The following is a 24,524-nucleotide window of genomic DNA, read 5'->3' as shown; positions in this document are numbered from 1 at the left end:
CTTCATTAGATTTTCTTCTTTTTTTAAAAAAAAATTGTGGTGAAATATACAGGACATAAAATTTACCAACGTAAGCACTCTAAGTGCACAGTAGTATTAAGTACATTCATACTGGTGCAACCACCATTCCTCTCCAGAACTTTTTACAACATCCCAGACTGAAACTCTGTACCTGTTAAATGCCAACTCCACTCCCCACTCCCCTCTACTGCCGACCTCAGCCCTGGAAGCCACTATTTTCTGTTTCTATGAATTCGATTACTCTAGGCACCTTATACGAGTGGAATCACACCGTATTTTGTTTTTTATGGCTGGCTGATTCACTTAGCAGAATGTCCTCAAGGATCATCCATTTCCATCCTGTTTCCCCGCCTTTTTAAGGCTGAATAGTATTCCTGTGTCATCACATCCTTGCCAGCACTTGTTAGTTTCTGTCTCTCTCTCTCTCTCTCTCTCTCTCTCTTTTTTTTGTAGTAGCCATCCTAATGGGTGTGGGGCTGTACCTTGCATTTCCTTCTGGGTCCTGTCTGAGATGCTGCTTCTGCTGGGGACCCTGGCCACTTCTCCCGAGGTACATACTTACGCTGCCTGGAACACGCCTGGCCCAGGCAGGAGAAAAGTCAAGGAGCACATGACAAGTCAGCTAAAGTAGCAAGTGTAGACCCTAGCATGGGCCCAAGTGCTGGGCATTTGGGATGGTGAACATCTGGCAGGGTGCTCTGAGTCGTCAGCTGACAGATGACACTGTCACACAGTGGCTTCCTTCCCATCGGCAGTAGAAGCTGGCAAGGCTGAATTCTTCCCTCCTTGGCTGGCTGGTCGGAGGGATAACACTGCCAGGGCTTTAGGGGACGGAACATGAAGATGCTTCCATCAGGGAGGTAGGGCCTGCACACCTTGTGTCCCTGTCCTGTCCTGGCCCCACATGGGGGACAGTGCACGAGGTGTCATGCCCAGGCCTGAGGCTGCTGGGCCAGCAGCATTGTGTTTCAGTCCTGGAGGCCAGCCTTCTTTGGGGCTTTTTGTTTCCTGTGTCTCGACCACAGCCCTCCGGTGGGTTTCCACTGTTGACTCATTGGCAGGCAGACCTGGTTTTATGAATGGGAGAACTGAGCGGGCTGTGCTGGAGAGAGGAAGGACCACAAATTTTAGCAAATCCCCAATGCACTCTGCAAAAGCCTCTAATGACGTGCTCCTCAGCCCTGCCTTGAAAATCAGGGCTGCTTCTCCCAGAAAGCATATTACAGGCCTTTTAGGGGGCAGAGGACATCTGCCTCAGCCCTCGGGCCCTGCTGGCTGTCCAGCCTCACTCCCTTCCTCACAGGCTTCCCCTTCTAGGCGGCACGCCTCTGGTCACAGGGGTGGGAGCATTTGGATGTCAGGGAAAGTTCTGGCCTTTCTGATCAAAGGAACAATCCCTGTGGTCTCCATCCTGTTGACGCCCTCTCTTCCTGCTTCGCTCGGGGACACAAATCCTGGAATGGAGTGTGTTTGTTTGCTAGAGCTGACACAACGAGTACCACAAAGTGCTGGCTTACACAACAGAAAGTATCTCCTGGTGCTAGAGGCTGGAAGTCCCAGATCGAGGTGTCAGTCGGGTTAAGTCCTTTTGCAGGCTGCAAGGAAAGGGTCTGTTCCAAGCCGTTCTTCTTGGTTTGTAGATGCCCATCTTCTGTGTCTTCTCACTGTCTTTCCTGTGTTTCTCTCTGTCCAAACTTCCCCTTTTTATAAAAGCATCAATCCTTTAGGATTAGAGCCCACCCTAATGATCTCATCTTAACTAATTACAGCTGTCATGACCCTATTTCCAAGTAAGATCTCATTCTGAGGTCCTGGGGGTTAGGACTTCAACATGTGAAAATTTGGGGAATACAACTCAGCTCACAACACCAAGGCCTTCAGTCTGCAATCTTGAGGAACGAGCAATGACAATTAAAGACCAATATGCTGAGGACAACCTGGTGGGCAGGACAGTCCTGGGTCATCAATGACATGGCTGAGTGGTGAGTCTGTGCCAGAACTACCTGCTCTGGATTTGTGTGATTGGGGTGGGGCGGGGGACTTTAGTGGCTTCGACCAAGGTGGGTCAAGTTTTCTGGATCTTGAGGTCCTGCCAATACAGTCAGGGAGGCTTCCGGCATCCTGAATACTGGGGTCTTGGTCTTGGCAATGGCTGTGCTCCGTAATGGTAATACTGGGGTTTCCATACTTCCACATTTACGTGAAAATAGGACAGTAGAGATTTAAATTTAGAGTCTTAAAGTAAGCAACTCCCAGCCAATTAAATACCACCCCCATTAGCAGATATTTGTTATTTTTTGAACGCTCAGCTTCCATCCATCTCCTCTGAGTAAAAGCACTTGATAACTTTGGGGCAATTTCCTGTCTCCGCTGTGGTTAGTCTTGGTGGGGTTGAAAGTTCAAGGTGCCTGCCGAGATCTCCCCGGGTCCAGAGCAGACGTGAGACCCAGGCCAGGCCCTTTGTACTGTTTCTTCTAAAGTGATGCCAGGATGGAAATGTGCTCGAACGTTCTTTCCAGTGGCAGAGCTGTCTGCTCACTCTTGCCCAGGCTGGGACTTCACCATTCACCTGGAGTCTGCAAGGGCTCCATTTTCCTTTTAATACTCATCTATTTCAGCTGAATTTGCCCAGTTTCTGTTTCTGTTGTGCATGGCCAAAGAACTCTAATTGATTTTGGGTTGTGTCGTAATTCCACACACTAATAAAAGATGTCCACTGATATTTGGAGTATTCAGAAAATACAGTAGTTTCCCCTTATCCATGAGGGATACATTCCAAGACCCCCAGTGGATGGCTGAAAACTGTGGGTGGTAGTATCGAACCCTGTCCACACTATGTTTAACCTATGATAAAGCTTACTTTATAAATCAGATGCAGGAAGAGATTAACAACAATACGATAGTATACAATAGTAAATAGAACAATTATCACAATATACTATAATAGAAGTTATGTGAATGTGGTCTCTCTCTCTCAAAATCTGACTGTACTGTACTTACCTTTCTCGTGATGATGTGAGATGATAAAATGTCTATGTGAGGAGATGGCGGGAGTGAATGACGTGGGCACCGTGAAGTAGGGTTAGGCTATTACTGACCTTCTGACTGTATGTCAGAAAGAAGGACCATACATGCTTCCAGACCGTGGTTGACTTCAGGTGACTGAAATCGCAAAAAAGCAAAACCATGGATAAGGGGGAGCTACTGTAACCACATTTCTCCTGCCTTGGGAAGAAGAGAGGCCTTTATTCAGTTAACTTCTTCAATTCTGATTTGATTTCCCTGGCTTCAGATGGGACAGTCATAAATTTGGTTTCACCCTCCACCTCTCCCTCTCGTCTCCCGATGTCCAGTGGAGCCACCACAGCGGCTGACAACCGAAAGTGTTTCCTTGGGTTGGTTCCATACCTGTTATGGCAGTGGGGACTGCAGGTGCCTGCCTCGCTGGGTTTTAGGGTCTGTAGTTTTAAAACTTCTTCTCATGCTTGCATTCACTGTTATCATTGCCCCATCTAGAAAGAAGAAAAATAATATTAGTGGACCCAACTGACCAACTGGTCAAGCACATACTGGGTGCAAAAGATGTCTTTAAATGTCAGTAAGACACTTGGCTTTGAAAGCGAACTGTCTTATTGACATTTAAAGACATATATATATGTCTATATAATGTATGCATATATATGTGTATATATATACTATATATGCCATAATTATATTATATAGTATATAATTATATAATATAATATATTATATAATATATAAATATATTATAATATACAATATAATATAAATGTATATATATGCATATATATGTATATATATAAATGCACATATTATGTATATATTTAATCTGCACTGGAGCTCAACAAAATTCCAGACATAGACATTTTTGGTGAAAAACAATATAGGGCCAGTATCCATACCTTCCAATATTCATTAATTCATCTCTGGTCCAAGGAATCTTCAGGAACCTGTACTAAACTGTTGGGATTTCTAATACGATTGGCGCAGTCGTGAATTATTTTTTGCTAGTCATATCTGACCAAAGGCCCTTTCCCACGTGGATTCATAACTCAGGTTTTGCAGTAAAGAGAATTGGAGTGGCAGAACTTGAATCCACACAGCAAGCTGTAGCGCGGTGTTCGATTTATTGTTGGCAGGAGGCTTGAGTATCTATTTTGACAGCTAAAAGAACCAAAAAGCTGCCCAGGAGAATTCGAAGAGTGTACAGAATAAAGTGTAAGCTAATTAAAATAAATCCATTATGCAAATTTTAAATGCAGACCATTGGGGCTTCCTCAAGACCTTCCACACCTCACAGCTCCTGGATAATTGATCTGGTCCGTGGTAGTTTATTAATAATATTAATAATCATACTAACTCAGATTTGTGGAGTACATTTCTTTGGAGGCTCACAGAGGGCTTTGTGTCTACCACCATCTGTCTGGCCTCGTCCCTGACTCCTAGGCTGTCCTTTGTCCTCACACCATGCCGGGTTCCCTATCTCAAGCTCATGCCGTATTGTCACAGGTCACATATCATAAGCCACATATCCCGGGAATTGATGGTAGCTTCATTTTCTTCTCAACTAGAAAGAAAATCCCCTGAACCCAGAAAAGATATCTTTAAACACAGAAAAGTAAATCAATTACTTGCCTTTGTGGACTGAGCTTGTCAACATGGAAGCAATGCTCAAACTAGGCATAGAAAAGAAGGAGCAAGAATGAAAGAGACATTCCACTGGAATGGAGGAGGACTGCTGACCTTGGATATTAAGACCATCTGAAAAATTCAGATTGACCCTTTTGTGTCACTAGATAGTTGGTCCATTTCATTGACTGTCACTCCACTGAGATGCAGCTCAGAGATAAGGACGAAATCAGTCCATGTGGCATGTGGCCGAGACGTAGATGTAGAAGGGTGTGGTGACGTTTATTTTGTGAACATTTAGGGAGACTGTCACTCTGTGCTTGGATTCATGGACTCACTGTCAGTGCTGCTGAAACACACTTTTTAGAGGCTGACAAATCTGCCCCACTCACTGCTTCGGGGACTCCCTTGGGCTATGCAACATTCATTCTCAGCACCGCATTCAGGAACAGCTTGTAAAACTCAAATCTGTTCATGTCAACCTCTTTATTAGAACCCCTCAATAGTTTCCCAGTTTTCAAGAGTGAAAATCAGCCTCCTTAACAAAAAGCCTTCTTTTCCATCTTCCTCTTGAACTATTTCCCCCCCCCCTTGGCTTTCCAGAGTGTGCCTCAGAGCCTTTGCACACATTGTTCCCTCTCCCTGGAATTATTTACTTTCACCTTTTCCCTATTACCTGCTTAACTCTTACATATGCTTCCGAACCCAGCTCACGGGACCCTTCAATAAGGCAGCTTCTTTAGGCTATTTTAAGTCTCCCTGTTATATGCTTTCATATCTGGCCATACCCACTCCTTTGCAGTACTTAATATAATTGTACTTAAGTAGTTAACTGGGCGATTATTATTTAATGTTTGTCTTTACTGATAACCTGGGCGCTTCTCTGTGGCTGTGTCCCTGTCTGGCTGGCTCTCCAGGCTACCCTCAGGGAGCATAGCGCACAGTGCAAGAAATATCTGGTAAATGAGTGAGCAAATCATTTTACCTCTGTCATATTATTCACACTGCTGACTGGCTTAGCAGGACTTATTTTATGGGAAGTCAATTATAATTCGATTCATTCCAGACTTATCACAAATCTCAAATTAGTGAATTTGAATTCAAGTGGATTTCATTTACTTTTTGATTCCCAGCCCTAAAATATGTAAAGTCTGCCTGTGGTAAGAGGTGGGAACAGGTGGAAGAGCTGTCTTAGAGACGGCTCCCAGGCTGGCACGCTGGAAGGCGTTCATTTGCACCATGGCATATACCATTTAAGTTGGGATTGAGTTTCAGGTTAATCCGGGAGAAGTAAGAAGCAACTTCATGACCTCTCCATTTTCCCATTTGTCTTGTTAATTGCACTCAGGGCTCCAGTTGGGGGATGACTTTGATTCCCTCCGGAGGGCCAGCATCCAGTAAATATTTGTTGAGTACATTAACTGGGGTGTTGTTTACGGTCACATCACAAATAGTCATTAACTGATACATTTTCTAAATCGTGGGTGCCAGCAGATGACATGTTGGCCTCTGCCCTGTGTTGTACAGGCCATCCTGGAGAACACCCACAGCACTCTGTTTTCTGGTCCTCCCGACGCTCCGCCTGCTGATGCCAGATGCTGGGAAAGCTGGCATCGGGTAGAGCGGGTTCTGCAAAGCATCAGGATGCACAAGGGGTTTGGGGTACCCCGGCAGGAAGTAGTGGACTAGACTTTCCCGTTCAGCCGCTGGGGCGGGGTAAAGGGGCTGGTGACGCATCCATCTTGAAGACTTGCTTGGTGGGGGAACTGGGGGCATGTCTGCACCCCTGTGGCCTTCAGCCTGGGAGAGTTAACACTTGAGGATGTATTTTGTTTTTTCCTTATTGCCAGGGTCATCTTTTGGGGTCAGAATACCTATCAGACAAACCACATCTGAGTGTGCATCCTCATGAATCAGCTTTTTCTCCTGACGTGCAACGAAATGCCCTCTGCACAGTCATCACTAGGTTCTGTCTCTTCTGAAATGTTTTCTCGTGTGGTGCTGTTTTCTGTGCCACACTGCAGGATGCTGTCGAACCATCGTGCACTGGAATATGCCGACTTCTGCAGATACAGTTTCCTCTCTTCTGGTCCCTTACAAATGCCTCTGCGCGACCCCAAAGGCCCTCTTGGTGGCAGAGCTGGGGCTCTCCCCATGCTCGCCTCTCTCCAGGCCTGTGGTGCGCTGATGAAGGAGCAGTAGGCCCAGGTGACTCTTGGCTTGGCTCCTTGGAGTCCTACTCTCGCTGCCGGCCATGTCTCTTTGTGTCCCCCGGCCACCGACTGCTGACTGCTTCCTCCTCAGCTCTCCTCTTCCTTGTAGAGTTTGTTTTTTTTTTAACGGCTTTATTCCACTTTATCTGCTGTAAATCCATCTTTCCAACAAGGTCTTGAGCTCCTTGGAGTGAGAGCCCCGACCTGCTTCGTCTTTGACTGAGAGGATCGCCGGTGCATGGTGGTCACTCGGCACTGTTTTCAGCTGCTGCAGCTGAACGCGCTTCCTGGCTCGTAAGGGTGTGAGGACAGAGGCTTGCTGCAAGTGTGTGGTGTGGTTGCAGGAGGGCCGAAAGCTCTGCCACCCCGTGGTCTCCTCGCCTCCCACCGGGCTCCTGGCTGGAGCCCGCCCGGGCCTGAGACGGACGACACACAGCCCGACTTCTGCTGGTCTGTCCCAGGCAGTGTGGACAGGAAGTGGCTGGAGGAGGGGGCTCATACCCCTCGCCCTCTGCACACCCTTCTCCAGACGCCCTACATACCGCTACTCATCCCAGCCCCGTGGCTGAAGAATGGTTGGGATATTTTGTATCAGAGTTCTCCGTAAAATTAATCATCACATACTTCAGTTAAGAACACGTGTTCATTGTTTATCTGAAATTCAAATTTCACAGGACATCCTGTTTTTTATCTGGCAACCCGAGGTCCTCACGACTTTTGGAACCCAGAGCGGGTCACCCTCGGCGGAGGCCAACGCAGTGAGTCAATACAGGATGACTCATGTCTGCACGTCACCCTGCAGTTCGGGACACATGTGTTTGATTCCCATCATCTCTATGAGGTGGGGTGAGCGGGCCTGAACTGTCACCATTTTCTAGGTGGAGAAGGAAAGACACAGAGAGGTGCAGAACGTTGTTCGGTGTCACACAGCCTGTAAAGAAGAGAACCAAGGCTGGGATTCAGCTCAGGCTCACCATCACTCCACGCCTCCTCCAGGAAGCAGTCTTGACCCTCTGGTCCCTGGGCTCGGGCGCAGATGGGTGTGTCTTGGGCTCGTGGGCTGCAGTTCAAGGGGGGATCGAGGGCCGGGATGGAGAAGAGGAGGGTTTTTGTTTCTCATCACCTCCCACGGATCTTCTCAGCTCCAGTTTTCGTGAGAACCACAGGAATGGACGTGCTGATTCAGCTGGTGAGCAGAGGTCCTCCCTATCGGGGAAGGCAGATGGCAGGCAGGTTCGGGTGGGCCTTGCAGAGCCGGGAGGGATGCTCTCCAGCTGCTAAGAAGGCCGTTTCGTTCTCCTCTGGTTCCTGTCTTTGCACAGGAAGCCATTGGGGTTTGCTTTGCTGCTGGGTTTGACCACTTGCCTGTAGTGTGGTTTTTTTGAGCCCTGGCTCTTTGGGTGGATTTAATTACCTTAATTGAATGGTGTTTTCACTTCTCAGCAAAGCGGAAGCAGGAAGCTGGTGGAGAGGACAAGGGTTAGCTTTATCACACCCAGAAGGCCCTAACAAATTGGAATTGATTCTTCTTGGTATTCTTTCTGGGTGGTTTTTTGAGATGTTGAGGTAGGCATGCCTTGAGGAGCAGTTCAGCGTAGCGAACATGACAGCCCCCTGTCTGTGTGCTCACGGGCCCTGTTCTAGTCTGTGAATGCACAGACGGCCCACAGGCAGCCTTTCCCACCCACCCCACACCAGGCCATTGCCTTGCTCTGGACCCCTGCCCAGAGCCAAGCTCTTTGACCTCCCTGTGCCATTGCCAACAGCCCTCCCGCTTGGCAGTTTCTGAGAGAACGCCCTTGTCTACATCGTATATTTTACAAGGTGAACGAGGGTGGCAAAATCGACTTCCTCAGTTGGGGTCCTTCAGAAGGGGGAGCAGGGCACATGCCTGTGATCACTCATTCCTCACTAAAACCCATGATCCCGCGCCTTACAGGTGAGGGAATTGAGGCTACCTGGGTTACTCGCTGTGTCCTGGGGAGTGCTGGAGCTGGGATTGCGAATCTTTTCTCCAGGGCCCTGCTTCCTGGCCCCATTGTGCCACCCTGTTCTGGAGCTGGGGATACGGCGGTGGTAGGACTGACCTGGGCTCTGCCTTGTGGGACTCAGGTGGATCTCCACGGACACGGGGCCACATATACCTCAGATTGCCTCAGATTGGCTTCCATTGGGCAGGGTCTCTCATGCATGGAAAATGCAACTTTGATTTGTACACGGGTCATTGTGCATCTGGTTTGGCCATTTTGGTTCCACTGGTCTGGAGTGAGCAGGGTAAGAGGGTGGGCCTACATCCTGGCCTGGTTGAATGGCCCCAGCCTAGGAACTAGAACTGGAAAAACAAAGGCTCTCAGACTGACCCCACTCTCTTGTGGCCTGGGAGAGGACAAGCCTGGCTTCCTCCAGCCCCAAGAATACAGTGTACAGGAATGCACCAGGGGCCCCAACGGCAGCGCTGGCCTGGCCCGTGTCTGAATCTTCCCTGAATCGCATCACATGTGTGAGGGGTTTTCAAGCCCTGCAACATGTAGGAATCCAGGAATCGCAGGGAATGTGGCTGGAGGAACCAGCTTGGCCAGGCTCGTTGGACTCACAGAGCCAGTTGTGAGCAGGTGATCACAGCTACTGTGGGCATTCTGCTGCGCTCAGGACATAGCAAGGGAGGAGAGAGGCTTTCTCCCTGGAGCTCAGCTCAGTCTGAATCGCATTTCCTTCCTAGGTCACCAGTCTGCCGTGTCTGGACGGGACATTTCCTCAGGGGCCTCTGAGCATTACCCATGTCTGCAGCTAGAGGTCAGGGAGCCTGGCATAAGGAAGGCCAGCCCTGGTCTAACTGAGTTCCCCACACGCCCATTGGAGCTCCCAGTCACAGGATAATGGGGGAGAAGCAAGATAGAGAGGCCAGGGGAGGAACGAGAGAGGTGGAGAGAGGGGCTGAGTTCAAAGACCCAGCAACTTGACCCTGCTGGCTCCTGTTTTGTTCCCTGGTTGTGTGACCGGGGGGCTGAGTAATGTTTAACAACTGGCTGTCCGGGGCAAAGTTCCTGCTTTGTAGCACCGGCTGATTTCAGTGGCTGACACCCAACTGCTGACCCAGTATTGTGGCAGTTGGTCTGACATACAGATAGTGGACCATCCCATGTACGGGGGCTCCGGGAGCCTCTGGATTCTCACTTTGATAAGGATCCTTGGGCAGGGGTCTCGCAGCCCTGCTTCTGACCATTTCTGGTGGCCGGCCACTGTCGGGGAACACTCCTTGGAGTTCCCAGTGGCCAGATGTGCTAGACTCAGCCAGAGCTGTTTTTGGACACCCCCTTCCACCAGCAAGGAGATCAGGTCTGGCATCGCCGGGCTTTGAGAAGCGGATCCACCAGGTGCTCTCAGCAGATGGCCTCAGTGGACAGACCAAACCCGAACTCCAGGGGCTATACTGACCATCAGGCCAGGGCAGGGCAGTCTCTGGAAGGGGGACACACAGCTCTCTCAGAAACACAGGGGCCACCAAAATGGTGGGTCCACCTGGGTCTGGTCCAGGCTCTGGTGCTCGTCTACATGCCCTGGGTATGGCCTCAGCTAAATTACAGCAAGTCTTTGAGCCTCAGTTTTCTCATCTGTAAAATGGAGCCAATGTTATGCACCTGTGTATAAATAACGGGGGTTCTCAACCTTGGCACTATTGACTTTGCTGAAGTGCCCTGGGGCAGATTCGGCACTGGCTGAGAACTGCTGTTGTGGAATCAAGGAGAAAACATTAGCCCAGCCACTGGAACATCATTTGTTCATTCATTCATTCATCCATCCATTCATTCATACCTTCCACATCTCCAAGAACATCTTGCCCTGAATTCTGGCAACGGTAGGAACTAAAATGAGCTAGCAATCGAATAGGCAGTTCTAGACAGTAGAAAGAGCTGGAGGCCTGGTACCAGGGCAGGGTTGTTCTTGAGCAAGTCACTTAACTTCTACCTATTTGCAAAAAATAAGAAACGAACCTGGCTCTGCCCACCCCCTTTGGGCTGCTCCCCACGCTGGAGGGAGCTGAGGAAAGAAAGGGTCCTGAAATTGGTCCCTGAGGCAGTCACTACCTGAGTCCCCAGGTGACTAGTGCCACCCGACTCCCCAGGTCCTGGGTCCTTCCCCGGCCAGGGGGACACCGCCCCAGGAAGAGGCCCAGTGAGCCCCAGCCACCGCAGAACTGTGTTTTACCTTCTGGCCACTGGGCATGAAGGGAGCTATGTGCGTGCCTTTCTCATGTCTCCCAAGAGTGGAGGTTTTTGACACCTGCTTGTTTTTCACTCAACACAGAGTAGGAAATACACTTCCCTCGCAGCACAGAACCTGCTCAGAGATGTATACAGTTGACCTTTGAGCAACATGGGTCCGCTTATACGCGGCTTTTTCCATAAATACCGTACAGTACCATACATGTGTTTTCTCTTCCTTATGCTTTTCTTAATAACATTTTCTTTTTTCTAGCTTCTTTTATTGTAATAATAGAGTACAGGCTATATATGTATTCGATTGTTTATGTTATCAGTAGTTAAGTTCTGGGGGAGTCAAAATACACGGATTTTTGACTGCATGGGGTGGACATTGGTGCCCCTCACTGCCTCGTTATTCGAGGGCCAACTGCAGATCAAGGAAAATTCAGGAAGCAAAATTCACTCTGCTTATCTGTGCTACTCTGATACCTTCTGTTCTATCCTTCTATTTAAAATTTTTTTTTTAACGTTTTATTTATTTTTGAGACAGAGAGAGACAGAGCATGAACGGGGGAGGGGCAGAGAGAGAGAGGGAGACACAGAATCGGAAGCAGGCTCCAGGCTCTGAGCCATCAGCCCAGAGCCCGACGTGGGGCTCGAACTCACGGACCTCGAGATCGTGACCTGAGCTGAAGTCGGCCGCCCAACCGACTGAGCCACCCAGGCGCCCCTCTATCCTTCTATTTAAAAAAAACCCTATTTGCAATTTGGTAAGTGATTTTTATACCCAATAATGAGTTCTGATCTGCAGTGTGTTTTATAAACTACTCTGGATCAGTAATTTCAGGCATTCCTGGTTAGGCTCAATTGTAGCGATGTTGGGTCTTCCTTTGGATGGAGAGGTGGGGAGCTGAGGCGCTTGCCCTGCCTGCAAGGTCTGCCCAGATGCATATGGGGGAGGGAAGGAGACCATCTCAGGTGGTGGGTTTACAGGCCAGGCCTTGCCCTTGCTTCGGCGCTGTGTCCCCAGTCCCTGCACAGTGCCTGGCCTTTGTCAAAGGAGCAAATGAATCAATGAATAAGAGACATCCCCCTGTACTAAGTGCCTGGCATAAGGCAAGTACTTCATATACCCCAATGTTATTGATTAATGTTTATTATTATGTAATTAATATTTGCAACAACCTTGAAAAGCGGCAATTACTCTTGTTCTTTACAGAGGAGTCTAGAGGGGTTTACTGCCTGAGGGTGTGGGGTTTGAACCCAAGGCTGTTGGGAAGGAGAGGGTGCCTACAACCGGCATTTAAAGGGGGTTCCTCCAGGAGCTTCTGAAATGCCTCATGGAAACTGAGGAGTTCTGCTCAGTACCATCCCACCCCTGGCCACCCGCAGCCCCCACTCTCCTGGTTCTTGCCCTCAGATCTCCTAGGAGCTCATCTCATGACCTTGGGTCATAGGATGTCCTATCGCCAGCACCCCATCACACCTGAGATTCTGTGTATGGTGCAAAGGCCGTGAAAGCCTGCCCTGCCCCTTACTGGCAAGCGTGGCTCTCTGGTTATGAGCTGTGGAGTCAGGCACACTTGGGACAAGTTGTTCGATGTTTCTGAGCCTCAGTCTCATTCTCATAGGCTGGGGCTGATGGGGAGGGACACCCAGCAGCCTGGGACTCACAGAAGTCCCTATGGCTCATGAAGTGGGTCTTGCAGGGAGAAATGATTATACCCAATAACCTGAACTCCACCTTGGGGAGCCTTGTCCAGAGAGGAGGCCCCTTCAGCGGCTCCCAGAGAAAAAAACACTTGGATTTGTTGGGAGGAGGGTGTCTCTCAGCACCCATCCTGTCTCCAGCTGCTGGGAAGAGAACCAGGAAATTTGGGAGAGGGCACCCCATGAAAGCATCCCTGGAGCGTTCCAGGTTTGGGCAGGAGAGGAGGTTCTGGGCAGGGCACCCAGACCATGGGGCCAGCGGTGCTGCAGCGTTCACCCATCTGTAAATTGGAGCCATGGGGCTGGGTGGCAGAGGCAGAGAAGCTGGGAGAGCCTTCTGTGAGCATCAGCACCCTCCTGGACAGTTCCAGTCGTCTGCCCCATTTATGCAGCTCCTGCTACCCACCACATACTTGGTATCCGGGGTCTTGCTCGGTGGTCACAACCAGAGGCAAGCTAGGCAGGGTTCATGCCAAAGGAATCTGAGGTGGCAAAATTGAGGGTCAGAGAGGTTGAGGAACTTGCTCAAGGTCACACAGCGAGAGAGCACCGGAGTTGGGATTCAGACTCAGGTGTCTGTGCTACATGACTCTGCCCTTCCTATGCAGCCAAGGCAGAGAGAGTCTTTGGGTTTCCGGGGGCCTCCATCTGCCATGGTGTCCATGCAGGGTGGGGAGTGGCAGCAAGCTTCTCTCTTAGCACCTTCTCTTCTACCTTCTATGGCCCTCCTCTTCCCATCAGGGAGCATCTGCTTTGGCAAAGCTAGACCTGGCTGTCCTTCAGGGAGCATACTGGAGGGTGCCGTATTCCCTGTCCCTGCACAGCCAGGAAGGCATGACTTTATGGGATGGGGGAGGGGCCTTGCCTGGAGAATCAGGAAGTCTTAAACTCAGGAATTCCTAAACCCCTAAACCCCATGCGCGCGCACACACACACGTATACACACACACCAGAGCCTGGCTGTCCCTGGCCTTCTCGCTTCCTGCTGGAGGTTGGAAGTAGATGGCAGACGCCTGTTTGGTAGATGACAGCTGTCCTTTCTCCCAGGGGCGTGGCAGTGGAGAGCCCAGCTCCTCCAGGGAAGGAGAGACAACTTCCTTGCCATGAGGGACTGACAACCATCCCGCCTTCTTCATGGAATCCCTCATGGGATGCTTTACAGTGGCAAGAAAAAGAATTCAGATGTGGCCACCCAGGTTATCCTTCTAAACATGAACCCTGAAGAATGTTCTTCAGACAAAGTTATTTAAAACCACAGCTCCAGTGGATGTGAAAAGATCAGCTTCTTGGAGCATTTCTTACCATGTTTGAGAACAACGTGGGGACCTTGTCCCCTTTCCTTCCCTAAGGCAGGGGTCCTTCTCAGGGCCCCAGAAGGCTTGTTGGAGTGCTTGGCCCCACCCGGGAGATGTCGACTCGGGAGGTGGGGGTGGGGGTGGGGCACTGGGGATGCTGGTGCTGCTGGTCTTGGGACCACACTAGGGGCACCGCTGCCCTAAGCTGGAGGCTGTGCCCCTTTCTGGGAGGTTGTGTTGATAAGTCATAACTCTTGGGCCACTTGGGCCACATGGGTGTCAACCATTGAGGTTTGGACTGCATATGCCTCGCTCTAGGCCCGGCTCTGGGGAGGCTGTGCCTGTGTGGGGTGCAGAGATGAATCAGAAACACTACCCTCCTCAAGGGACCATCACCTGTGAGGGGAGAGCAGGCAGAGGTGAGTGTGAGCTCCCCATCCAGGAGGTGGAAGGAAAGAGGTCTCACCAGGTGGGGCTTGCATGCAGGCAGCCGCGAGAAAGCTTTGGCTGCCAGTGTGTGTGTGAGCACCCACCCGGGTCCCGCCTGGGCACACAGCAGAGGGTGGTGGAAAGTGCCCGAGATTTAGAGTCAGACCAGGGCTCCCCTTTCCTAGTCCTGTGTGACCTCGACAAGTTACCTCCCCTCTCTGAGCCTCCGATCCTTCATCTGCAACAATAGCTACCTCACTGGGTGGTTGTGAAGAGCGGGGGTGAAAACATATCAAGAGCCCCGAGGACACTTACGCAGCATAAGGACTCAATACATGGAAGCTACCGCCACTGAGATCTTGGGCTTTTGAAAGCGCAGAGAAGGAATCCCCTATCTACCACTGCGTAACACCCGCCAACAGGATTGCCGAGTGCATTAAATGAACATGTGTGTGTAAAGCACATAGTAGGTGCTCACTAAATGCCAGCTGGCATCATTTCTAATCTCCAGAGGGGGGCAGTATAACATAATGGGAAGGGCAGACACTGATGCCAGGCCCCCTTGGACATGGCTCCTGGTTATGGCAGCTGTGAGTGGCCCTCCGCAAATTATAAACCCTGTTTGTGCCTCAGTTTCCTCATCTGTAAAATGAAACTAACAGTAGTACTTGCCTCATGGGGTCGTTGTGAGGACCCAGTGAATTCACGTCTGTGAGGTGGCTGGCAGCTAGGAACGATCTGTAAATGTCGCTATCACCCCCACCACGCATCCTGCCTAACCTAGGGCTGGGACATGGTGGTCACTAGGACAACATTGCCTTTGCCCAACGTAAAAGGGAGAGAGAAGCAAGGCAGTGACTGACCAGCGTGCCCAGGGGGCTTCCCTGTCCTGGGATCCACCCCCAGGTGTGCTCTCTCTGCCTGGTTTCTCTGCCTTAGTAAACCACTCAGCTCCCTCATTCTTAGACTGGATCTTGGCTGACCTTGCACAGCATTGGCGCTTGTAGGGTGTTCCCCTTAAGCAGCGCGTCTGCAGCTCCTGGGCAGGCCCCCAAAGCAATTTGGGGAAACCTTCCACGCTCAATGACAATTTGGATTCCCGCCCTTGCCCTTGAGATTTAAATTAAGATGAGGTAAATTTACATTAGGTAAAATTAAGTAAAGTTTTAACCTCCTTTCTCCCCCTCGGGAGGGGCTGGTGGGGCAGAGCAGGGCGTCCTGGCTGATGATGGTGTGCACGGAGTGGTCCAGATGCTGCCCATGTTGCCGTGTGGGTGGGAACATCACTTCCCTCTGGGGCTGAGTCCTCCACCCCACGTGCTAAAAGGCGCACAGACCCAGGACACAATTTGGTATGAGAGGGAAGGTAATAATGACGTGTGAGTGTCCAGTGGTCACTGTGAGGATGGGTCAGTCCTCCATGGTGCCAGCTGCTCTACAGCCGAGCAATGAACATGAATCAGCTGAGCCCTGACTCATTGGGGTTTCTCTTTCGTGACCTCTGGAAGGAAAAGATCCAAGTTGCAGTTTAAGCAGGAGAGAAAAAAATTGACAAAGAGGGCAGTTGCAGAAACAGTCGTCATATTTATTGTGTGCCTGGTACTTTTCATATGTTTGCTCAGTTGATGCACGAAGGAGCCTTTGAGATGGGTTCCCATTGGTTGGTAGTCCCATTTTACAGAGGAGGAAGTTGAGGCCCAGGGGCTTGCTAAGAAAGGTGGAGCCAGACTGAATCTAGATTTGCCCCACCCCAAAGCCCCTGCTGAGCACCTCCAGCAGGGCTGCTCAGAGTAGCAGGGAACTTCTGAGGCTCTAAGGGAGGAGCCTGTCTGGGCTGAAGTGCTTCTCTGAGGAAGGTTTTGACTCTGGTAAGTGGACTGGCCTCCTCATAGAGACTCATTTGTATGTGGAAAAGACATGGGCTTTGGACTCGGGTCCCAGGTTTGCATCTCAGCACCTTATTAGCTGTGCATCCTGGGACAAGTTACCGAACCTCTCTAAGCTTTGCAAAGGGGATCCTGAAACCTACCATACTGGGCGACCTTGGCAGCAAAACCCGGACAATCTTTGTAAGTGCTTTGCATATGGGAGGAAGGCAGCCAGGGATGAAAATGGTGGGCGCCCAGGGAGAGAAGTCATTCACAGCTGGCGGGTTTAGCCCAGCGGGTTTGAATTCTGACCCCTTGACCTCCGCAGCCTTTAGGCTTGATCTGCCTCAGAGAAGGGCCGACAGGGCCAGGTGAGGGACCAGCTAGTGGTCCTGCATGTGGCCAGGCTGCCCCAGGAGATGGCAGACCAAGGGGAGGCTCCAGCATGACCTGGCTGTCGCAGGCGGGGCTCAGGGGCACGAGGCCTGAAACGAGCCTCCACAGTCAGCAGGGAGTGCGGAAAGCACTGGGCCACTCAAGCAAATCTCGGTTTCCTCTCCCCCTTGCCTTCCGTCAGCTTCAGGTGAAGGCTTGCAATCCCTCCGTTAGCTCAGCCTTGTAGCCTTGAGTAAGCTCAAGCCCATCCTGGAAGGGGCTCCTGAGGGACAGAAGGGGCCAACTGAGGCAGGCACCAGCATCCAGGCTGTGGAGCCCCCGGGCTCTTGCAGGCATCTCTGTGGGATTTGGAAGCTCTTCTAGGCCCTAGGCGCCTGCACTGTGCTCATCCTCTCTGGGCCAGAGCCTTAAGGGACGACCACGCAGAGAACAGAGGACACGGGGAAGGTGTCCTCACTTTCATGTGCCGTGGTCCAGAAAGGTCCCTTGCCCTTTCCTACTAGGAAAGGGAAGTCTGTCTGTCAAGTCCTGGGGAGAAAGCCACAATTGGTTGACCCTCTTGCTGTCAGATTCCCAAACATTCTGATTGGCGTCAAGCTCTCCAAGGCTGACGGATGCAGGCTTGGAAAGGAATGCACTGGGCACCAAGCGGTCTTCTGTCTCCCACCTGAGAACCGAGGTCAGCCGACAACTGCTTTGCCTCCACCTTGAACAGGAGACATGCAGCCCCCTCCAGGGAACGCGCCCTAATGATACTGATGACTTACGTTGGGGGTGACACATCTCAGCGGTGCTCCACGTTCTCCACGTACCTTGACGGATCCCCTGTCCTCTCCCCCTCCATCTGTCCTCACTAGCTTGTGCCACCCCTGGGAACCAAGTAGAAATGAAGAGGTATCTGGGGTCCTCTCGACTCACTGAACGAAACATACAATCGAGTTGTAGGGTTACAGACTGGCTGGCTTCAGTGAAATGTGGTTTAAACCCTCAAATGGAAATAAAACCAAGACCTTGTGTAGCCTGTTGGGAAATGTCAGCTCTGATGTCTCTGTGAGGGCCACCTTTCTCTTGAAGCCCTTTGCATCTCTCCAGCAACCCTGCGCAGACGGGGTGAAATCCCAAGAGCCAGTGAGGAAGATGGCCCAGCCCTGTCTCCACTGGCTGGCAGGTTTCAGTTACTGAGATTTCTGGCATAGGCTGGAGGAAAAGGGCTATTTCCAGACTCGGGGCTTCCCCTTTCTGTAAGGGTCTCTAAGGCTTCTTTAGGGTCAGGAACAAAGAAGCAGAAGATGCCAAGACACTTGCCTGCACACTGGTGAAAAGACACCGAGGTGGGTGCATTCACCTTCTGAGGACTGGTAGCCTTCTGTAGCCTTCCCTGCCTCCTCCCCACACCCCTTCTCCCCAGGTTTCCGGGGGATCCAAGCCCCTGTTTCCAGGACCCAACATCCCACCAGCCCTCTTCCTCCCAGTAGACACAGTTGCTCCCATCCCAACTGGCTTCTGGTCACCAAACAGCAGGCACAATTGTTCTCCCAAAGACCCAGGGGCAGAAACACGCTGGACTCGGGTCACCCGGAGGTGTCTATTTATAAACCATCCTGATAAGCACAATCTGCCCTGCTCAGCCCAGGCCACACTCCACAGCAAAGCTAACCTCCCAATGGTAAACTGAACATTTTCTTTACCAGCCAGACTGGAAAAACCAGCCCTGAGGAGGGGCTGGGGCTCCAGAGCTGGCCACTGGTCCTGAAGGGTCGGTCCAGCTTACAGGCTGTTTTAACAGCTGGAAATTTCCCTGCTTTTTTCTTGGTGTGGGTACCAGATCAGCCCATCTCAGGAGTATTCTCATACAGCAGGGGTCAGCAAACTTTTTCTGTAAAGGGCCGCATAGTAAATGTTTTCCTCGTTGCTGGCCATATGACCTCAGCCTTGGTAGCCATGGGCAAAATGGAAATGAACAAGTGTGGCTGTGTGCCAATAAAACTTTATTTACAAACCAGGTGTCTGGCCCACAGCCGTGGTTTACCAACCACTGTTGTAGAGGAAGCTGGAATGCTGGCAAATTAAACATGTGTTTAATCTACTTTCCAGGATTCTTATACTTATAGTCTTTAAAACTATTACTTCAAATAGAGTTCATTATAATTGGGTTAGATGCATTGAGAGAAATGGCCTATAATTTAGTTTCAAAAAATAACTTGTATTTACTAGAGGAGTTTTAGGTTAACAGCAAAACTGAGCAATTTAGTGAAAGGTATAGAGAATTCTCATATACTCTGTGCCTGCCCCCCCCCCCCCCATATACATGGCCTCATCCATGATCAACATCCATGGGAGGGGTTTATAATCCTAAATAATAATTTAAAAAAAAAATTTTAATGTTTATTTATTCTTGAGAGAGAGAGACAGACAGAGACAGAGTGTGAGTGGGGGAGCGTCAGAGAGAGAGGAAGACACAGAATCTGAAGCAGGCTCCAGGCTCTGAGCTGTCAGTGCAGAGCCCGACGTGGGGCTCGAACTCACAAACCGTGAGATCATGACCTGAGCTGAAGTCGGACGCTTAACCGACTGAGCCACCCAGGCGCCCCTAATTAATAATTTTTGAAGGCTGTCTAGTTTTCCACACAGATTCAGTATTTACTCTCCTCAGCGATCAATTCTTCCTCCGGAGAAAAGAGAGATATGACTTTAAACATGGCCAAGCGTGAGTCTGGTCGAGGACCCCCAGGGTGTGGGAGAACACTGTGGGGGTTTCCACGTTCGGGAGACACATACTCTCAGAGTCCACGGGCCAGAAACGTCCCAGTGAACACTCGTCCTGGCCACGCATGACCTGGGTTCATCCACAGGCTTGTGCCCGCTCAACCCTGCGAGAGCAAAGTGCCCAGACATACGCACGTAAGGACAAAGTCACACACATCCATCTGCACCCTGAACGGTGTATCATGGTCCACACGGAAATCCAGCACCCCGCTGAGAACCTCAGCCCCCAGCGTGCCCTTCCCACTCACACCGCCCTGCCCGGCGCCTGGACACAGAGCTCCAGCCCCGATGGTGCCGGTGGCCCAGAGCAAATGTCCCTGCTGCGGGGAGCGTGAGCCTCCCTGCCCACGCCGAGAAACCAGACAAGTGTCTGCGCCCTACCTTCCGCTCTCCGCGTGTCCCAGCTGCTTGCTCTCCGGCCTCCCCAGGAACGGGGGACAACCCTGACTCTTCCAGCAGCCCGGCTCTGCCTGGCAGCCGGAACTTCTTCCCTCGTTCGCTGGCTGCCCAAAGACGAGAGGGCCACGGATGCAAGACCCAGACCTCTTATCTTTTTCACAAACCTGCCCACCTGAGGAAAATCAGTGGCCAGAAGTTGTCCAGCCACTGGAAGTTCATGAAGTGTGCCTACATAGAGACCCAGCCGGGGGAAACCAAATGGTGTTCTTGGTGGGGAAGGAGGCAAACAGTCCGCACAGCAACACCCGCGTGGTGTCAGGTAACAGTCAGATTAAACAAACAGCCTCACCAGCTATTTTTACATCCAGATCGGCCACTGGTAATAGATAACTTGGGGAGTGAGAAATTGCTTGCCGCTGAGCTGGACCCTAACCATGATTCCAACTTCAATCCAGAATGATTTCTAAAGCTATTTCAGCACCCAGGTTCAAATACAAAGATCCCAGGGTGCGAAGGAAAACATTTGTCTAGGGAAACGTTAAAAACACGATAGTGTGAGCCTTGGAGCCAGCGCCCGGATGCCTGCTGATGTCCCGGGGGCAGAAATAGCCCGTTTCATCATCGCCTCGGAGGACCGCAGCCTGCATTCCTCGAGTAAGGAGCCGCGCTCTGCTGTGCTTTTGGAGCAAAATAACACGCCCAGCTGCAGGCTGGGGGACGGCCAGGCTGGGATTTCAGGGTGAGAGTTTCAGAAGGATGGGAAATAATCAGGGAAGAGGCAAGGTAAGTGCCCACTTGGTGAGCCTGGCCGGGGCAGGCCTCGTGGCGTGTAGGGTCCAAGTGCTGGTGGATGGGTCTCGTTCTGCAGCTGAGAGCTCCCCTTCTCTGTCTCTGGGAGGGGCTGGCCCAATGGCCACTTTCAGTCTTGGCCCAGGGTTCCCTGCTCTCCAAACTGCCTGCAGATCCCCAGACATCTTCCAACCCCTTTGCCTTTGTTCATGCCGTTCCAACACCTGGGAGCTCTCCCCTTCCCTTACCCTCCCCAAGTTGGCCCTGTGACAGTCTGCTCACTGTTAGGATTTAAAGCAAGAGCTCTTGTCTTTCTTTTCAAGAGCTTTTTTTCGTGCTCCCCTGCCCGTGGACTGGGAAACCCCAGAGGCTGGTCCCCACCAGGTGCCCCGCTATTTGAGGTGCTCAAAGCCCCCGAAAGTCTGCACCACACTGTATCTCTGTATCTATTTGTGGACTGCCTCCCGTCCACCCCGCCCCTGTGGGCTCCTCACAGCCAGCAACCTCTGTCCCAGCCCTAACTCAGGGCCTGGCACCACCTCCAGCCTTGAATCTGCTGGTGGCCAGGGTCACAGGGACCTGGGTCTGTGAACGTCAGTTGGAACCAAGTCCAAAAGAACGGCTCCATGTTGCCCTGCAGGTGGAGGGGTCTGACCACTAACAGCAGGGTTATCCAGCCCCCTTTCCTCCCCAGAGCCTTAAAACTTACTTGCCTTTTGCCCTGGGGACTTAGGACCCGACTGCAGGGACACCTGCTCACTGATCAGTATTCAGAGATGGCTTAAGGGAGACTCAAAGCGAGCCCCTTGATTTTACCCGCTCCACCCGCCTCCCCTGCTTGCCAAAACCAACACTAGCCAACCTGGCCAATGAAAAGAATCAACTTGAAATGTGAGCCAGCATTAAAACCAAAGCAAAGCAAACGAAACAACACAGCACAGCACAACACAAGAGACTCAGAACCCTGGCCCCTTGTATTTCCCAGCTATTTGACACCAACCAAATCCCTTAACCTCTCTGTGCCTCAGTTTATTCATCTTTAAGATGGACAGACTGCCTATGTTCTGTTGGGTTGAAGATCAAATCAATTTGTGTACATGTATACGCTTGTATACGGCAAAGCTTCTCAAATGTTAATCATTTTTTGGGACGATTTTGTCATGCCTTCAACCACCCGTACCATCACTTACTTGTTATATTTTTGTAAAGAGAATTCAAATCGACTTAAAAAACAAACAAACAAACAAACCAGAGCTTTGTGGTGAATAACAATACCTGTAAAATCATGGGTTTGACGTTCTAGTTCATTTTTTTCCCCTATTACACATTCAAGCACGATTCACAGCCAGTTCGCACACTATGTGTGTATGACCCAGATCATTTTGTTCCAGATTTTAGGGAAGCCTGCATCACGAAATCTCGTTTTATGGGGGAGTTTGCTTTGGGGTGTGAGTAACAGGAGGCAAAGCAGGGCCCTGGTCTTCCTCACCCGCTTTCCTCCCGCTTCTCAGCATGTTTCTTCCCCAGCTTACTTTTAATTCTTCCCAGGTGGACAGCATGACCGCATGTCTGGTTTGGAGTCTTAGAAGCGGTGAGGTTTGCAGTGTGGCGGGACCTGGCGGTGTTTGCTTCAAGTGGCTGCCTGAGAAAAGAAAGACATGAGGGTGACCCAGGGAACTTTCAGGGGGCAGGACAGTGGCTGGCAGCTTTGTTAGCGTCAGCAGGAGGGGTCAGGAGAGAACAATAAAACACAGTTGACCTGGCAAGAGCCCGGGCTGGGAGCAGAAACCCTCAGAGCTTGGCTGGGGGCCCCATCCGGCTAGCCTGACCACAGCTGACCGCTGTAGAATCCCATTTCTCCCAGAATGGGCCCTACCTGCCCTGGGCCATGGATTCCACATCTGGTTCGGGTCATGGTGGGCACACTGGTGTGGACCACCCCAGCCCAGAGCACAGCCAGAGAACTTGGCCCAAACTCTGGACCAGGAGCTCGAGGTGAGCTGGCGTCTTCCCAGGGGACGGGCCCAGGCAAAAGTAACCACTCTCTTCCAGTCCAGGAGCCGTGAGCTGCGTGGAAAGAATGTGAATGAAGACACAATTCTAAATGTAGAACCGCGGACGCTATGTGAGCTGGCTCCCTAATCAGCCAGAAAAACAAGGCCTGCATGTACATTCTGCAAGAGCATAAATAAAGCTGTCCTCAGGCGGCGTGCTACGGCATCCCATCCTTGTGGTGACGTCGCTGGCCCCCACTCTCAGCAGAACCTCTGGGACATTGTGGGAGGTGCCCAGCTGCCTGACTGCATGGATGAAAATGGCCTTGCTCTTGCCCGGACACACGCGATGCTTACTGACCTAACCCTGCAGCAAAATGACTCTGGTCTGCCTCTGTGTTATTCAGAAATGTTCAAAAGCTGCTAATGAGGACAGTGCAGAATTTCTGGTTCTGGGTGTTTGAAGTCACATCCCTGCAAATGGCATGAGGCAACTCCCTCATTTCTTCCACCATTGTGGTTATACTGGACCGCTTGTCAGGAGGTTTTCTTCACGAGTGCTCAGCCGCCTTCTTCCTCTTCTTCTTCTTTTAGATTTTTTAACGTTTATTTATTTTTGAGACAGAGAGAGACAGAGGGTAAGCAGGGGAAGGGCAGAGAGAGAGAGAGAGAGGGAGACACAGAATCCCAAGCAGGCTCCAGGCTCTGAGCTGTCAGCACAGAACCCGACGCGGGGCTCGAACTCACGAACTGCGAGATCATGACCTGAGCCGAAGTCGGACGCTGAAGCGACGGACCCACCCAGGTGCCTCTTCTCAACCTTCTTTAGGAGTTGTTCGAATAAACTTCTTCAGAAGGGTGGAGCATTTCCTGGGCTTAATGATAACAACAAAATAATAACGCTAGATAACACTTATAAAACCTTTCCTCGGTGCCCTGCACTGTTTTCAGTCTTCACCCAGATGAACCTATACACTATATACTCTTTATCTCCAGGCCCGGCACCATTTTGTTCGATCCCCACGGACTGCTACCTGCCAGGGAGCTAAGCAAAGACACGATGAGGAAACCAGTATTTCCTGAGCACGCATAATGTGCCAGGCACTGCCTGTGCGTTCTTTCACTAAATCCTCACGCTCTCCTAGTGTGATGTCTGTTCATATTCGCTCTTTACAGATGGGCAAACTGAGGCTTGCAGAGATCCTGGATGTCGTTCAGCTAACATTGGCACTGAGGATGCAGATGAGGGTTTGTCTGTCTGCCTGTCCAGTCTGTATATCTCTGTTGCACCCCCTCCCCCCACCCCCTCCCCCCCTCAACTCCCCTCCGCCCCCCCCCCCCCCCCCCCCCCCGCCTCCAACCCCCAACACAAGCACTCTCCCAGCCCAAGTCCGGGGAACATGGCTTCCTTCCATCCACCTGTTTTCCTTGCTTCTCTCTGGTGAGAGAGCAAAGTCTGGCCAGGGCACCTCCTTAGCTACTGATTTGTTATGGGAACCGAGGGGATTCTGTGCCTCAATGTTGGCACAGTGAAAGTATATCCTCAGGGCTGATGGCAGGATGGGTCGTCGCTGTAAGGAGCATACTTCTGGAGCTCAGGCCCCACTGAGCTGCTCACCTGCTGAGGGGCCTGAGCACTCAGACCCCTCCTTTCGAATGGATTTTCTTACCGGGAACTCTGGCTTGGCTCCTTTGTGAAGGGTTGTTACTTGATAATGCATGTCTGGTGCCTAGCTCAGAGGGGTTGGATTTATCGAGGCGCGTGTGTGGGGGGACCCTGTTTACGGCCCAC

General features: G+C 51.1%; 1 long non-coding RNA gene across 2 annotated transcripts; it reads right to left on the bottom strand.

Annotated features, from left to right (window-relative positions):
- Positions 1-16: 16 nt before the first annotated feature.
- LOC125932788 (uncharacterized) lies at positions 17-22,895 on the bottom strand. 2 transcript variants are annotated; one of them, XR_007460753.1, is made up of 4 exons: positions 22,615-22,895; positions 22,271-22,380; positions 3,430-3,533; positions 17-3,183 (listed from the first exon to the last, which is right to left on the bottom strand). It is a non-coding gene; the product is annotated as an uncharacterized LOC125932788 (long non-coding RNA). The 2 variants fall into 2 exon arrangements; XR_007460754.1 differs by lacking the exons at positions 22,271-22,380; positions 22,615-22,895 and adding an exon at positions 19,932-20,130.
- Between the last annotated feature and the right edge of the window lie 1,629 nt (positions 22,896-24,524).

The sequence above is a fragment of the Panthera uncia genome, chromosome D2, assembly GCF_023721935.1.
Source record: "Panthera uncia isolate 11264 chromosome D2, Puncia_PCG_1.0, whole genome shotgun sequence".
Lineage (NCBI taxonomy): Eukaryota > Metazoa > Chordata > Mammalia > Carnivora > Felidae > Panthera > Panthera uncia.
Note: the sequence above shows the minus strand (reverse complement) of the source record. Positions and strands in the feature narration are given on the sequence as shown.